This window comes from Heterodontus francisci, chromosome 37, assembly GCF_036365525.1.
Source record: "Heterodontus francisci isolate sHetFra1 chromosome 37, sHetFra1.hap1, whole genome shotgun sequence".
Taxonomy (NCBI): Eukaryota; Metazoa; Chordata; class Chondrichthyes; order Heterodontiformes; family Heterodontidae; genus Heterodontus; species Heterodontus francisci.
Window position 1 is genome coordinate 20338619 of NC_090407.1, and position 15328 is coordinate 20353946.

A 15328-nucleotide genomic window follows, 5' to 3' on the forward strand; every position below is an offset into this window, starting at 1 on the left:
ATCGCTGTATCCCCCACTATCAACTTCCTAGGGGCTACCATTGACCAGAAACTGAACTGGAGTAGCCATATAAATACCATGGCTACAAGAGCAGGTCAGCGGCTAGGAATTCTGCGGCGAGTAACTCACCTCCTGACTCCCCAAAGTCTGTCCACCATCTCAAGGCACAAGTCAGGAGTGTGATGGAATACTCTCCACTTGCCTGGATGGGTGCAGCTCCAACAACACTCAAGAAGCTCAACACCATCCAGGAAAAAGCAGCCCGATTGATTGGCACCCCATCCACAAACATTCACTCCCTCCACCACCGATGCTCTGTGGCAGCAGTGTGCACCATCTACAAGATGCACTGCAGCAACGCACCATGGCTCCTTAGACAGCACCTTCCAAACCTGCGACCTCTACCAACTAGAGGGACAAGGGCAGCAAATGCATGGGAACATCACCACCTGCAAGTTCCCCTCCAAGTCACACACCATCCTGACTTGGAACTATATCGCCGTTCGTTCACTGTCGCTGGGTCAAAATCCTGGAACTCCCTTCCTAACAGCATTGTGGGTGTACCTACCCCAAATGGACTGCAGCAGTTCAAGAAGGCAGCTCACCACCACCTTCTCAAGGGCAGTTAGGGATGGGCAATAATTGGTGGCCTGTCCAGCGATGCCCCCATCCCACGAATGAATAAAAAAAAATCCAAGGAAGGCAGCAGATCCTGTTGAAACACTCAATTTAAGATTCCCCAACCAGTCCTTCAGCTGAGAGGTTAAACCATGGCCCTATCTACCTGTTCCATTGGTTCAGGTGAAAGTTAAAGATTCCCATGGTACTATTCGAAGAGTGGGTGTCCTGGCTAACATTCCTCACTCAACCAATTTCACCAAAGAAAGATTAAGATCATTTATTGCTGTTTGTGAGACGCTGCTGTGTGCAAAGTAACTGCTCTGTCAACCTGAATAACATGCATTTCAAAGTAATTCATTTGATGTGAATCACTTCAAGACATTTCTGAGAGACATTACAAGTTGCTTTATAAATTTCTTTCTTCAGCAGGAATTTTAACGACAAACGATAAAAGATGACAAAGATTATTTTCAATTTCCATTTTACTAAACCAGAGTCTCAGGAGACACTTATCCCATCTTTTTTAAAGCGATGTTGATTGAAGGAGTAACTCGGCTCTTCAAGCAGTCTAGTTTGATTTTTAACTGGCAAATGGGCCAAGTGATTAGCATTTCATCCAAAAAACAGCATCTGTGATAGGGAAGTAATCCCTCAGTATTGCACGGAAATATAAGCCTAGTCTTGCAATGGGCCTGAGGACCCAAAAACTTCTGAGGTAAGAATGCTACCAAATGAGCTAAGCTAACACTTCTGAAGAATTAGGCTCTGGAATGTTTAATCAAGGAAATGGTGCCGGACCAGAAGGGATCCCCCAGGATCTACACTGTTTTGGATCAATGTGTGTAGTTTCAACCATTTGAGGGAGTTATTCCATTTAGTCTGCAGCAGATACAAAGGCAAGTTCCAGTCATGCTGAAATCCAACTTGTATCTGAATCAGCAGCTTGCTTCACTGCACTGACATGCTTGGGTCACCCTAGAAGTTCCTTCTTTTGAGGTGATGAGATTGAAATACTGACACGAAGAAATCCCTGTCCTAATGGATTGGTCTAGGCAAGGTACGTAGTAGTGAACTATAGCTGGGATGCCTTTGCATGATATAATTCTTAGATGCCAGGTCCTGATTCTATGGTTTCAGCTGTGCAATTGCATTTCAGTTTGAATCAAAGCAAAAATTCCAACGCTACCATTTTGCCAAGAAACAGGTGTGAATCCACTCCTAGACAGACAGGTGATAGAGACTGACATGTATTCTAATTAAACTCCTTTATCCCTCGCTCCCAAGGCAACGCAGACTTAGTCCTGTTAAATCTAATTTTCATCTATGCAATTTCATTAATCTCAGCCTACCCTAATACTCTAATCAGACTGAAGAAGCCAAACAGCCACCTTTATCAATAGCACGGCAAGATATGGAAGGTATGTCATAGTTGCCCACTGTTTGCTGCAACCTTTACTTCTGTATTTATTTCCATAAGATTAGGAAAAGGCATGAGCCACGAAATCAACTGATAATAAAGGCTGGTATTATGGGCTATCCCAATAGCTCAGCAAGTTTATTCGTTAAGTAACTAAGCCCGGCAGACAAGAAGATTCTAGGCTCTACCTTTAGTCTTTGCTGAGTTAGCTGATCTCAGTCAGTATTAGAGGGGTATTACAATTAGTCTCATTCCCTCTGGGTTATAGAAACAGCCCTGCTTATTATTCTGTCCCCCTGGTGACAAGTGGGCTGTGCTTCCTGCATCCCCTGCCACCATGGGCAAAATACCCTGCCAATACTCACTGACTGTACTCACAACTGTAAATGGCCACGGTGGCTAATGGCACCTGTACAAGAGTCAATACCTTCAAGAGAGATAGGATATAATAGAGCTCCGTCTGACAATCCTCAACATCATATAGATGTGGCAACAGAACTACCAAGAAGTGACATTATTTTGCATGGCACTTTGTCATGTTTCTAAAAGGAAGATAAAATGACAGCAACAGAGAAAGGTGGGTCAGTACCCATTTAGTGTTTTGCTCTGATCAATGCATAGGACCCATGCAGACAATCTGTACCTCTGTCCTGCCCCAGCAGTAAACGTATGAGATGTTTTATTTATTTCTACGTCCCCTTTCTGTACATTTTAATGGATTTTCAATGTGCATCCAAAATTTTCAAATAGGCTACAGAAAATATTTTGCTTGAATTCAAGTACATGAGGTAATAGAAATTTCTGAATCAATCATTTTTTGAAGTACCAGTAAAAAAAACATTTGCTTCTAAACAAAAAGGCAGTCCCAGTGTACTGTGAGCAAAAAAAAATGCTCAGCAGCAATTCTACTGTTTACCATTTGGTGGTACTGTGCTCTGGGTTTTGTGTGCAAACACAACCCGCCTCAGGCTGGCTTTCGATATCACAGCATGATTCTAACCACATAGTAATTGAGCAGTGCGCAAGAGTGCACATAAAAAACATTGCGCTAAATTCCCTCAGCTAGTAACCACAGCAACAGATCATACCATTGCAAGTGAGGACAAGGGGCTGTGCAGCACTCCTGAACAAACACTGTTAACAACTCATGTAGCTTAAGTCTTTTTTTCCGCCCTTTCCTACTGGTTTTCTCCCTTCCCCACTTGGAGGTGCTGACTCCTCACTGAGGTACGGTTTTAATGGCTCCAAATGCTAGCACATGCTTCCCTCAAAGGGCCACTCGTCATTTGCAACCAATGCACTTAACTGTTTAGACAGTGTCGGCAAAATATTAGGCATTGCAGCTAGGCCCCCAACATTCACACGTACATAGCTTCGAGTATGGTCAGTTCAGTTTTCAGGAACTCTGGCTGCTTCTTTGCCCTTCCTAGTTCAGGGGAGATGAGACCAATTGGAGGGCCCCCAAGTGTTGTCCGTGTGAGCTACCCTATTACTATCCCAGCCGAGGCTGGTTAATTTATTAAAGAGCAGGGTTGGAATCTGAGACCTTGCTGGTCTGTCTGGTTCCGCTATTCATTGTTTTAACTGAGCCATTGGTGGACCAAAAATCCTCTTACACGGGATTCATTTGTAGTGCTACCTCCCTTCCAATGAACAGCTCTGGATTCAAGCCCAAGTCACTTCTCTTATTTTTCTTTTCTTTCCAATTACCTCCCCTCCTGTTCTAATGGTGCTGGCTTATGCTGAAGTATGATTCCAATGCCGCTGGGCACTCTGCAGTACCTTACCCAAGCAGCTTTCTTCATGTGTGAATCAAGAGGACCCATCATATGTAGTTACTCAAGCTCATGGCACATTGTATTACCCACCAGAATAAAATAATATAGAGTATTAAAATAACACTTTACTGTCAAAGTGGATTAGAACACTTCCTTGGTTCAAGCTGTCAACAGAGGGGATATAAAGATGGACGACTGACTAAATGTACTGTGTTATGTGACATTGAGCCTGTTGTAGCCGGGGAGGGGGGGTCAACTTCTGTTCTGTGCAGAATTAGCTGACCTCAGATTGGGTAGCAATTCTTCTTTCACTTCTGTGAAAGACACAAGTCAACTCATTTCTTCCACTATTCTGGGACCACCATAGTGGAGGAAATCACTCCACTACGATTAGGCATGAGTATCTCACTGGATGTCAACCTAGAATTCAGAGACCAGAATCCTTGTCTCCACTCTCTGGATCTGACTGGAATGGAGCATGACTCAGATGTGGGAACAATACCGCTAAGGCAAGGCTCACTTCAGGGTATTAACAGGGCCCCTAAAATGACTGTGCAACTCCAAACAGGAGGGCTAACACAGCTAGGAATCGTGTTCCTGATTAGTATCCAGTGACCCCTGCTAGGTAGTGTGTGAGAACAGATGTTGAGTGAGGACAAGACTGGGCTTCGAGGTGATTCCCACAGCATGTTAGCCAGGTATCTAACACATGAAGAAACCCATGACTCATGTTCCCTCTAAGCAGCGCGTAGGTGCAGCTACACAGCAACCCAAAATTATTGCGTAGGCCGTGCACAAGTTATCCCCTTTACGATACTGTGCAAGCATGGCTGTGCAAAAATATTTAAAGGTAGCAGGCTGAATAGGCCACGCACAACAAAAAATGTGAGAGGGGATGTTGTCCATCACCAGTACTTAGAGTCCCCATCCAGCCCACTGAGAAATCCACACAAATAGATTTTATTTATACAATATGGATTGCACATTCCCTCTCATAGGGACATAGAGGCTCTGACATTTACTGGGGTGGGATAACCAAGCAGGGGGAGAAGTTCTGGCCCTAAATGCTGTGGATCTTCACAACATGTGTGTCTTTTTTAAAACAATTTCCCCACTGGAAGACAGTCTGCTGGACTGCCTTGCCACAGGGGCACAGTCTCAGGATAAGGGGCCAATCAATTTTGGACTGAGATGAGGAGAAATTACTTCACTCAAAGGGTTGTGAATCTTTGGAATTCTCTACCTCAGAGAGTTGTGGATGTTCCATCATTGAATATATTTAAGGCTAGGATAGACACATTTTTGGCCTCTCAGGGAATCAAGGGATATGGCGAGCCAGCAGGAAAGTGGAGTTGAATCCTAAGATCAGCCATGATCGTTTTCAATGGCAGAGCAGGCTCAATGGGCCATCTGGTCTACTCCTGCTTCTATTTTTTTTGTCTTCTTGTGTTCTACATGTTAGGCGCGGAACGCTCCAGAAGACAGCACAGCCCAGGAGCATACAGTCATAGTCATAGAGTCATAGAGTTATACAGCACAGAAACAGGCCCTTCGGCCCATCATGTCCGTGCCAGCCATCAAGCACCTAACTGTTCTAATCCCATTTTCCCGCACTTGGCCCGTAGCTTTGTATGCTATGGCGTTTCAAGTGCTCATCTAAATACTTCTTAAATATAGTGAGGGTTCCTGTCTCTATCACCCCTTCAGGCAGTGTGTTCCAGATTCCAACCACCCTCTGGGTGAAAAGATTTTTTCTCAAATCCCCCCATAAACCTCCTGCCCCTTACCTTAAATCTATGCCCCCTGGTTATTGACACCTCCGCTAAGGGAAAAAGTTTCTTCCTATCTAACCTATCCATGCCCCTCATAATTTTGTATACCTCAATCATGTCCCCCCTCAGCCTTCTCTGCTCTAAGGAAAACATCTCTAGCCTTTTCAGTCTCTCTTCATAGCTGAAATGCTCCAGCCCAAGCAACATCCTGGTGAATCTCCTCTGCACCCTCCCCAGTGCAATCACATCCTACAGTGTGGTGCCTAGAACTATACACAGTACTCTAGCAGTGGCCTAACTAGCATTTTATACAGCTCCATCATAACCTCGCTGCTCTTATATTCTATGCTTTGGCTAATAAAGGCAAGTATCCCATATGCCTTCCTAACCATCTTATCTACCTGTGCTGCTGCCTTCAGTGATCTATGGACAAGCACACCAAGGTCCCTCTGACCCTCAGTACTTCCTAGGGTCCTACCATCCATTGTACATTCCCTTGCCTTGTTGGTCCTCCCAAAATGCATCACCTCACACTTCTCGGGATTAAAGTTTAAGGTTAAGTTTGTGCTGCTTGGAGCAGAGATTGCAAAGTGAGTGGGAATGAAGTGGGAAACAAATTTGTTTGGTGGGCTAGGAATAAGTAGTCTTGCTTCTACTGGCCCATAGGCATTGGCAAAAAGGCACTTAACTCTTCTATGCAGCAGTCCTCGCCTTCCTTTAGCTCTCAGGTTTCCTGAGGCCCAGGAAACCCATCGTGCCAGCATTAAAGCTGGAAGGGAGATAAAATCTGAGGCATGCAGTCTCATTAAAATATTAAGATTAAAATATCCATCTCCTGGGAGTGACTTGGATGCCACCCATCTCTCCTGTTAAAACTGGAAGTGGAGGGTTCCAGAAGGGTTTGGTTCAGGTTTGAGACTTTATACATGTTGAAATGCCACTCAATCCAAACTGACCCATTTTTGGGGATTAAAATTACCCCCACTCCGTCCAGTGAACTTAGGCTAAGGTTGGCAAGAACCAAGACTTTAGGGATCCCCAAATACATGCAGGATGTTCAACATCTCAAACAATACAGTCTACCAGGACACAGCAGAGGTAAGTTTCCCACTTCTGATGAAGGATCACTGACCTGAAACGTTAACTCTGCTTCTCTCTCTGCAGATGCTGCCAGACCTGCTGAGTATTTCCAGCATTTCTTTTTTTTATTTAAGCTTCCCACTGTTCCTTCACTGTCGCGGAATCAAAATCCTGGAACTCCCTTCCTAACAGCACTATGGATGTACCTAAAACCAAAAGGACTGCAGTCGTTCAAGAAGGTAGCTCACCACCACCTTCTCAAGGTCGATTAGGGATAGGCAACAAATTGCTGGCCTTGCCAGTGAAGCACACATCCCTTGAAAGAATAAAGAAAACATTTAGGGCTACCCTACCAATTACAGCACGGATCTGCTTGGTTATCTGAAGCCCAACGGGACACATCATTTTCATATATGTAAAATGTGACCAATTGGACAAGAGATCAGGGAGCTCCTGGTGTTCGTGAAGACAAACCCTTGCCAAAAGAGCTCTTTCAGCAAATGAATGCAGAAAACTGGTAAAAATATAATTCAGTTAACTCCCATTGTGTGGCTGTCTGCGCTTATTAAAAATGAACAATATAAACCAGCAGAAAAGCATTCTAGCATCTTTTGCACCACAGGCCAATCTGAAGTGGCCTATGAGCATGCTTTCCTGATTTCAGACTGCAAGTTGCACTGTCAGTCTTCCTGTGAGCTGAGGCAGTGTTTCAGGGGACACACAACTGCAGAATGGAATGGAAAATGGGCTGCTGTGCACACACAGGAAATACATCATCGTATCAGTCTGCTGCACCACAACATCATCACATGACAGGCGTACACAGTTGACATGAAGTAAAGTAGTAATGTCAGCAGGGGACACACTTAAAATGCAGCAAGATGGTGGTGTCACTGACACAAAGCCTTTATTAGCCACAGTTAGACTAGCAGCAAGTGCTGAGACCAAAGTACAAACAGATCTTCCTGGCTGTGGGTCTAACAAATCCATCAGTTGGACCTTCTACTGCTGCTGGCTCCAACAGACCCAGGCAACTATTGAAAATCAATATAAAATTAGCTATTTGTTTAAGGTCCATGCCATTCCCTGGACATTGCAATGGGATAATCTGTTGCCTTATAGGGACAGTTTAGACAGGAGATAACTCGAGATTACTTTCAACTGGCAGACTGGATTTTCAGATTAAGTACTTTAAACAAAGCAGTAGTCAAGGTTTTATTTGTATATATTTAACAAAGTGTTTGACCTTTTATGATGATGCCAATAAAGATCTTTAGATTCAATGCTCCTTCGCCATCCGACTTCAAAATCTGGATTATAAGAACATAACATAACATAAGAACTAGGAACAGGAGCAGGCAATTCAGCCCCTCGAGCCTGCTCAGCCATTCAATACAATCATGGCTGATCTCATCTTGGCCCCAACTCCACTTTCCTGCCCATTCTCCATAACCCTTCAACCCATTACTAATTAAAAATCTATCTCCTCCGTAAATTTATTCAATGTTCTGGCATCCACCACACACTGGGGTAGTGAATTCCACAGACTCACGACCCTTTGAGAGAAGTAATTTCTCCTCATCTCTGTTTTAAATCTGCTACCCCTTATCCTAAAACTATGACCTCTCGTTCTAGATTGCCCCACAAAAGGAAACATCCTCTCTACGCCTACTTTGTCAATTCCCTTAATCATCTTATATACATCAATTAGATTTCCTCTCCTCCTTCTAAACTCTAGAGAGTAAAGGCCTAAACTGCTCAATCTCTCTTCATAAGACAAACCCCTCATCTCTGGAATCAATCTAGTGAAACTCCTCTGAACTGCCTCATCAAGTAAGGGGACCAAAACTGTACGCAATACTCCAGGTGTGGTCTCACTAATGCCTTGTACAGTTGCAGCAACACTTCCCCACTTTTATACTCTATTCCTTTAGCAATAAATGCCAAAATTCCATTTGCCTTCCTTATTACCTGCTGTACCTGCATACTAGTTTTCAGCGAATCATGCACGAGGACACCCAGATCCCTTTGCACCGAGGCACTCTGAAGTTTCTCTCCATTTAGATAATAACTTGCCTTTCTATTCTTCCAACCAAAATGGATAACCTCACACTTATCCATGTTAATCTCCATCTGCCACATTTTGGCCCATTCGCCTAACCTATCCATATCCATTTGTAAATTTCTTATTTCTTTATTGCAACTTACTATCCCACCTATTTTAGTGTCATCTGCAAATTTGGCTATAGTACCTTCTATCCCTGCATCCAAGTCATTAATATAGATTGTAAATAGTTGGGGCCTGAGGACGGAACCCTGTGGCACCCCACTAGTTACATGTTGCCAACCAGAAAAAGACCCATTTATTCCGACTCTCTGTTTTCTGTTGGTTAGCCAATCCTCTATCCAAGCTAATAAATTGCCCCCGACCCCAGGTGATCTTACCTTGTGTATTAACCTTTTGTGCGGCACCTTATCAAATGCATACTGGAAGCCCAGATATACTACATCTACAGGATCCCCATTATCCACTTTGCTTGTTACAGTTTCAAAGAACTCTAAGCAAATTAGTCAAACACGATTTACCCTTCATAAAACCATGCTGACTCTGATGGATTGCGTTTTGACTTTCTAAATGTTCTGTTATTACTTCCTTAATAATGGATTCTAACAATTTCCCAACGATAGATGTTAAACTAACTGGTCTATAGTTTCATACTTACAGCCTCCCTCCCTTTTTGAATAAGGGCGTTATATTAGCTTTTTTCCAATCCACTGGAACCTTTCCTGCATCCAGGGAATTTTGGAATATTATAACCAATAGATCCACTATCTCCGCTGCCACTTGCTTTAAGACCCTCGGATGTAGGCCATCAGGCCCTTGGGACTTGTCTGCCTTCAATCCCAATAGTGTGCTCAGTACTTTTTCCCTAGTGGTGATGATTTTTCTAAGTTCCTCCCTTTCTATAACCTCTGCATTTCCTGTTACTATTGGGATGGTACTAGTGTCCTCCACCATGAAAACTGAGGCAAAATACTGATTTAGGGTCTCCACCATTTCTACGTTCCCTTCTATTAACTCCCCTGTCTCATCCTCCAAAGGACCAAAATTCACTTTAGCTACTCTCTTCCCTTTTATGTACTTATAGAAGCTTTTGCTATCCGTTTTTATATTTTGCGCTAGTTTTCTTTCATAATTTACCATTGCTCTTTTTATTACTTTTTTAGTAACCCTTTGTTGATCTTTAAAAGTTTCCCAATCTTCCAGCCTGCCACTGGCCTTTGCAATATGGTCATAGAATCATAGAGAGATACAGCACTGAAATAGGCCCTTTGGCCCACCTAGTATGTGCCGACCAACAACCACCCATTTACACTAATCCTACATTAATCCCATATTCCCTACCACATCCCCACCATTCTCCTACCACCTACTAGGGGTAATTTACAATGGCCAATTTACCTATCAACCTGCAAGTCTTTGGCTGTGGGAGGAAACTGGAGCACCCGGCGGAAACCCACGTGGTCACAGAGAGAACTTGCAAACTCCGCACAGGCAGTACCCAGAACCGAACCTGGGTCACTGGAGCTGCGAGGCTGTGGTGCTAACCACTGCGCCACCCAAATACTGAGTACCCTTGGATATTCAGTTCCCAAACCTGGTCTGCCGTAGTTTTTGTCTTTATGTTATCCTTAACTTCCTTGCTTAGCCACAGATGTTTTATCTCCCTCTTAGCATCTTTCTTCCTCTCTGGAATATATTTTAAGGAGATATTCAATTCCTCCCAACTAAACATCTGCCACTGCTCATCAACTGTCCTACCTTTTAGTCTTCCTGCCCAGTCCACTAGGGCCAAATCTGTCCTCATGCCTATGTAATTACCTTTGTTTAACTCCAGAACGCTAGTGTAGGACTCCAGTTTCTCGCCCTCAAACTGAATTTGAAATTCTGGCATGCTATGATCACTCTTCCCTAGAGGATCCTTAACTATGAGATCATTAATTAATCCCATCTCATTACAATACCAAATCTAGAACAGCCTGCTCCCCGGTTGGTTCCACAACATATTGCTCCAGAAAACAATCTCTAATACATTCAATGAACTCTCCCTCGAGGATACCCTTGCCAATTTCATTAATCCTGTCTATATGCATATTAAAATCACCCATGAATATTGCTGTACCTTTCTTACAAGCCCCCAGTATTTCCTGGTTGATACTGTGCCCGACTGCGGAACTACTGTTTGGGGACCTATAGATTACTCCCACCAGGGACTTCTTTCCCTTGCTATTTCTTATTTCTACCCAGACTGATTCTACGTCTTGATCTCCTGTGCCTATATCATTTCTCACTACAGCACTGATCCCTTCCTTGACTAACAAAGCTACACTACCTCCTTTTCCTTCCTGCCTATCCTTCCGAAATACTGAGTACCTTTGGATATTCAGTTCCCAAACCTGGTTTCCCTGCAATCACGGGTCAGTAATCGCCACTAAATCATACCCATTCGTCTCTATCTGCACTGTTAACTCATTTATTTTAATCCAAATGCTTTGTGCATTCAGATACAAAACCTTTAAGTTTGTTCTATATCAAATTTCCCTACTTTTGTATGATTTCTTGGTGCAATATGACGTTCACACGTTCTGTCCCTTCCTTTTATTTTCTGGTACCAATCAGCCTCATCACTAATCTACACTCCTACCTTCTCCTTTAGCTTTCACTTCCTAACTTTCCATGCAACTGAACCCTCCCCCCAACTGTTTAGTTTAAAGCCCTATCTACAGCCCTAGTTATGCGATTCGCCAGGACTCTGGTCCCAGCATGATTTAGATGGAGCCCGTCCCATCGGAACAGCTCCCTCCTTCCCCAATACTGGTGCCAATGTCCCACAAATTCGAACCCATTTCTTCCACACCAATCTTTGAGCCATTTACCTCTTTAATCTTTGACCCTGTGCCAATTTCTTCGTGGCTCAGGCAGTAATCCAGAGATTATTACCTTTTTGGTTCTGCTAAATCCAAAGTGTTTAAAAGGGAAGGTCACCCAAGGAAATACCGGAACTTTCCCAATCCATATGCAAAATTCCATTTTATGAAAGACACATACACGTACATCCAAATAGAATGGGGTATAGTGGATGAAACTTAGGTTTTCTTAGCTTTCATGCTCCTGAATGTTGATTTATTTTGGTTCTGTTCTGATTGATTTCGATTTCAGCCATTTCATCTACGATGTTTTTCTCAACAGTTGAAGTGTAACTGGTGTAGAAACTGAAAATGCTACAAATTTAGAAGTGCAGGGAGTTCTCCTGGTATTCTGGCTAATATAGTCCTTCAATCAAAACCTGACTTTGCTATGTGGAAAATGGCTGCTCTAACAGCAGTGACTGTGCTTTAATGTAATTCATTGCAAAGTGCTTTGGGATATTTCTAAGTGATGTGAAGTACAGTATTAATACCAATACTTCTTTATCAGAACTAGGATGAGTATTTTTTTCTCTTTCAGATGCTGGAAAACTTGTCATTTTCTGTTTTTATTTCAGAGGTCCTGCAAATTTCTTTTTATGTGTAAATATTAATGAGTGTGGCTGTCTGAACAAATTTTACATAACTTCCTGTATTGCACAACAGACACAGCCCTCAGCTTGTTAGTTTCAGTTCAAAGGTTAATTTTGCTCCCTTTTATCACTTAACGCCAACCAGCTGTTAGAGAGAAGTTAATGACTTTACTCCTAAAGCACTTACAGAACATGTTGCTGCAATCCGAGAGAAATGCAGACATATCTTTTTATTCTATAGCCTGATTCTGTCCAAGCCCAATATCATCACATTCACACTCTTCATCTGGGTTCAATAGATAGTGATCAGGAATAAGAGCATCGGTTGATGGTGTTGCTCTCCCTATTCTAAGATTGCTGAGGCCAACTGTAGCCCCTACCTCTGCCACAGCTCAGAGCTGCTCATTCAACAAAGATGGAGTCTTTGACCTTTGGTGATTGAGCATTGGGGTGCTCTCAATCATCAGATTTTGCAGATTCTGTCCAGTCAATAAAATGCATTTCTTTGGCTGCTAGTTTTCATTAAATCTGAATTTTAGTGAAAGATCTTACAGTGAATTTATTCTCGAGTATTTGGGAAAAATTAACACTGTAATACACGATTTTTAAAAATCACTCTCCTTTGGGCCCGGTTGGCAAGTGCATATACACAGATGTTGGGTTAGCAGATCACATCAGAGTTCAATCATGCCCTCATTTTATAGCCATGGCCACTGCAGAATGATTTAAAACATATCAGACATTGGAGCACTAATTTTCCCAGGTCCTAAACTGCCTGCTGATACACACACTTCAAGAAATGCCACTTTTTTTTTGTGTATCAGGTGCAATCAAACCCCAGCACCAGTCAGCACTTCAAGGAAAGAAGGGGAGAAAATTAGGAAGAAATAGTTAAAGATCCTGTATGGGTAAGCCTCAGGGAAGCAGAGTTAACATTTCAGGTCTGTGACCTTTCATCAGAGGTGTTTGATTGGGCAGAGGGCAGGATCACACACTTCCCTTTTGTTCTCTTCCCCCCTACCACTGCCCCCCGCCTTTCACTTGCTGAAAATCTATTACATTTCTAACCTTTGCCAGTTCTGATGAAAGGTCACAGACCTGAAACGTTAACTCTGCTTCTCTTTCCACAGATGCTGCCGGACATGCTGAGTATTTCCAGCATTTTCTGTTTTTAATTTCAGATTTCCAGCATTCGCAGTATTTTGCTTTTATTTTGGTGTTGGCAGGCAGTTTGATAGCAGCAGCTTCACATTCTTGCATATGTACTTTCCAACACGGACACAAGAAAGTCATCATAACCAAGAACCCAGGCTTACCTTTTGCCCTGTCTAACCCAGTGGTGGTGAGGCCCATTTTAGTTCCCATATTGCTACCTTGGCTGAGTAATCAAGCTGGGTCCTTTGCTCTATATGGATTAGTGCAGCACCAGATATTGCCTGTAACCATGAGGCCGTTTCAAAGCCCAGAAGTCTTTAATTCATTCCTCCCTAACACTTGTATAACATGAAAACACCAGTGATCTTTTATTTTTTGACCCTGCTAAACTCTAAATACATGCTATTCCACCGCTGTGGAACCTTGCTGTGTTGAAATCAAGAATTACTGACCATTTCCTACTTTAACTCATTCTATCCCAGGACTTAAAAACTATGGAACCCCTCCCACCAACCTTTCTCCTTCCTACAAACTGCAGACTTTTAAATTGCCATCTTAGAGTAACCGAATCATAAAAACTACTTCTTGATTAATCCCTCCTTTCAATCCTGTTAGTATCCTGTACTAAGATTTACCCTGCCCCATTCAAAATCCAGTAACATGACGACAATAAGCTTTTTTAAAAGGAGAATTCTTGTGGTTTGGGGGAGTTTTCAAGAAGACTTGGTTCCAGGAACTGATGGGGATACATAACCCAAGCTGCAAATCATCCAGAACACTGCAGCCCATATGGTATCCTGCACCAAGTTCTGTTCATTTTTTTTATTTGTTCATGGGATATGGGCATTGCTGACAAGGCCAGCAATTTGTTGCCCATCTCTAAATGCCTTAAGAAGGTGGTGGCGGTGAGCTGCCTTCTTGAACTGCCACAGTCCATCTGGTGCAGATACATCCACAGTGCTGTCTGCTGCCCTTCTCCTTCTAGGTGGAAGAGGTTGTGGGTTTGGAAGGTGCTGTCAAAGGAGGCAAGGTGAGTTGCTACAGTGCATCCTCTATATGGTACACACTGCCACTGTGCGTCAATGGTGGAGGGACTAAATGTTTAAGTTGCTGGATAGAGTGATGATCTAGCGGGCTGTTTTTCCTGGATGCATGGCCTTGATTGACAATCTTCTCTAACCCTACCTGCCTATACTCTCCCTCCTTTACCTCTGATATATTGTTTATCCTTGAAAGATCCACCAATGATTTCTCAATATCAAAACATAAAATGCTGAAAATGCACAGCAGCATTTGGAAAAGAAGGTGAGGTTAATATTTCAGATGTAACCCTTCTTCAGTATTATTCTTATGAAGGGCTACACCAAATTAAGATAGCTAGCTTTCAAATGAAGATGCAACTGCTGTGCATTTCCAGCATTTTTTGCATAATTTCCCGTATTTTTGGGAAAGACAACAGTTAACTTGAGATAAAAGCAAAATACTGCGGATGCTGGAAATCTGAAACAAAAACAAGAAATGCTGGATTCACTCAGCAGGTCTGGCAGCATCTGTGGAAAGAGAAGCAGAGTTAACGTTTCGGGTCAGTGACCCTTCTTCGGAACTCGTTAACTTGAGATATGACTTACAGATGCTGCATCATCACTAACTTTACTGGAGTCTCAAGTGGATTCCAAGCATTAAAAAAAATGCTTTATCCCAATTAAAAGCCCAATTTATCTTGTCCCAAGCCCAAGAAAGTTTCTTTAATGCAATTGCCAGTTCCATTTACATAAGCGTAGCAAATACATAGAGAGATACTCTTTTTCATTGAATCAAACCAAATGTCAGGGTATTTGAAACTGAAACGGTGCATCCAATAATCTTATTTGCAGTTACTGTGCAATGCTTAATATATAAGAGTTTGTTACAAATGCATCAAGGGGATACTGTGGATAGGTAGGT

General features: G+C 42.7%; 1 protein-coding gene across 9 annotated transcripts in view; it reads right to left on the reverse strand.

Moving 5' to 3' along the window:
• Positions 1 to 15328, reverse strand: part of zgc:154075 (uncharacterized protein LOC556929 homolog) — a 232261-nt gene that overhangs the window by 59508 nt on the left and 157425 nt on the right. The window contains exon 15 of one of the 9 annotated variants that reach the window (XR_010969641.1): positions 7915 to 7978. The exons of the other annotated variants lie outside the window; for them this stretch is intronic. The gene's annotated coding sequence lies outside the window, so the exon portion shown is untranslated. The remainder of the gene's footprint in view (positions 1 to 7914; positions 7979 to 15328) is intronic. 9 annotated transcript variants of the gene reach the window in all.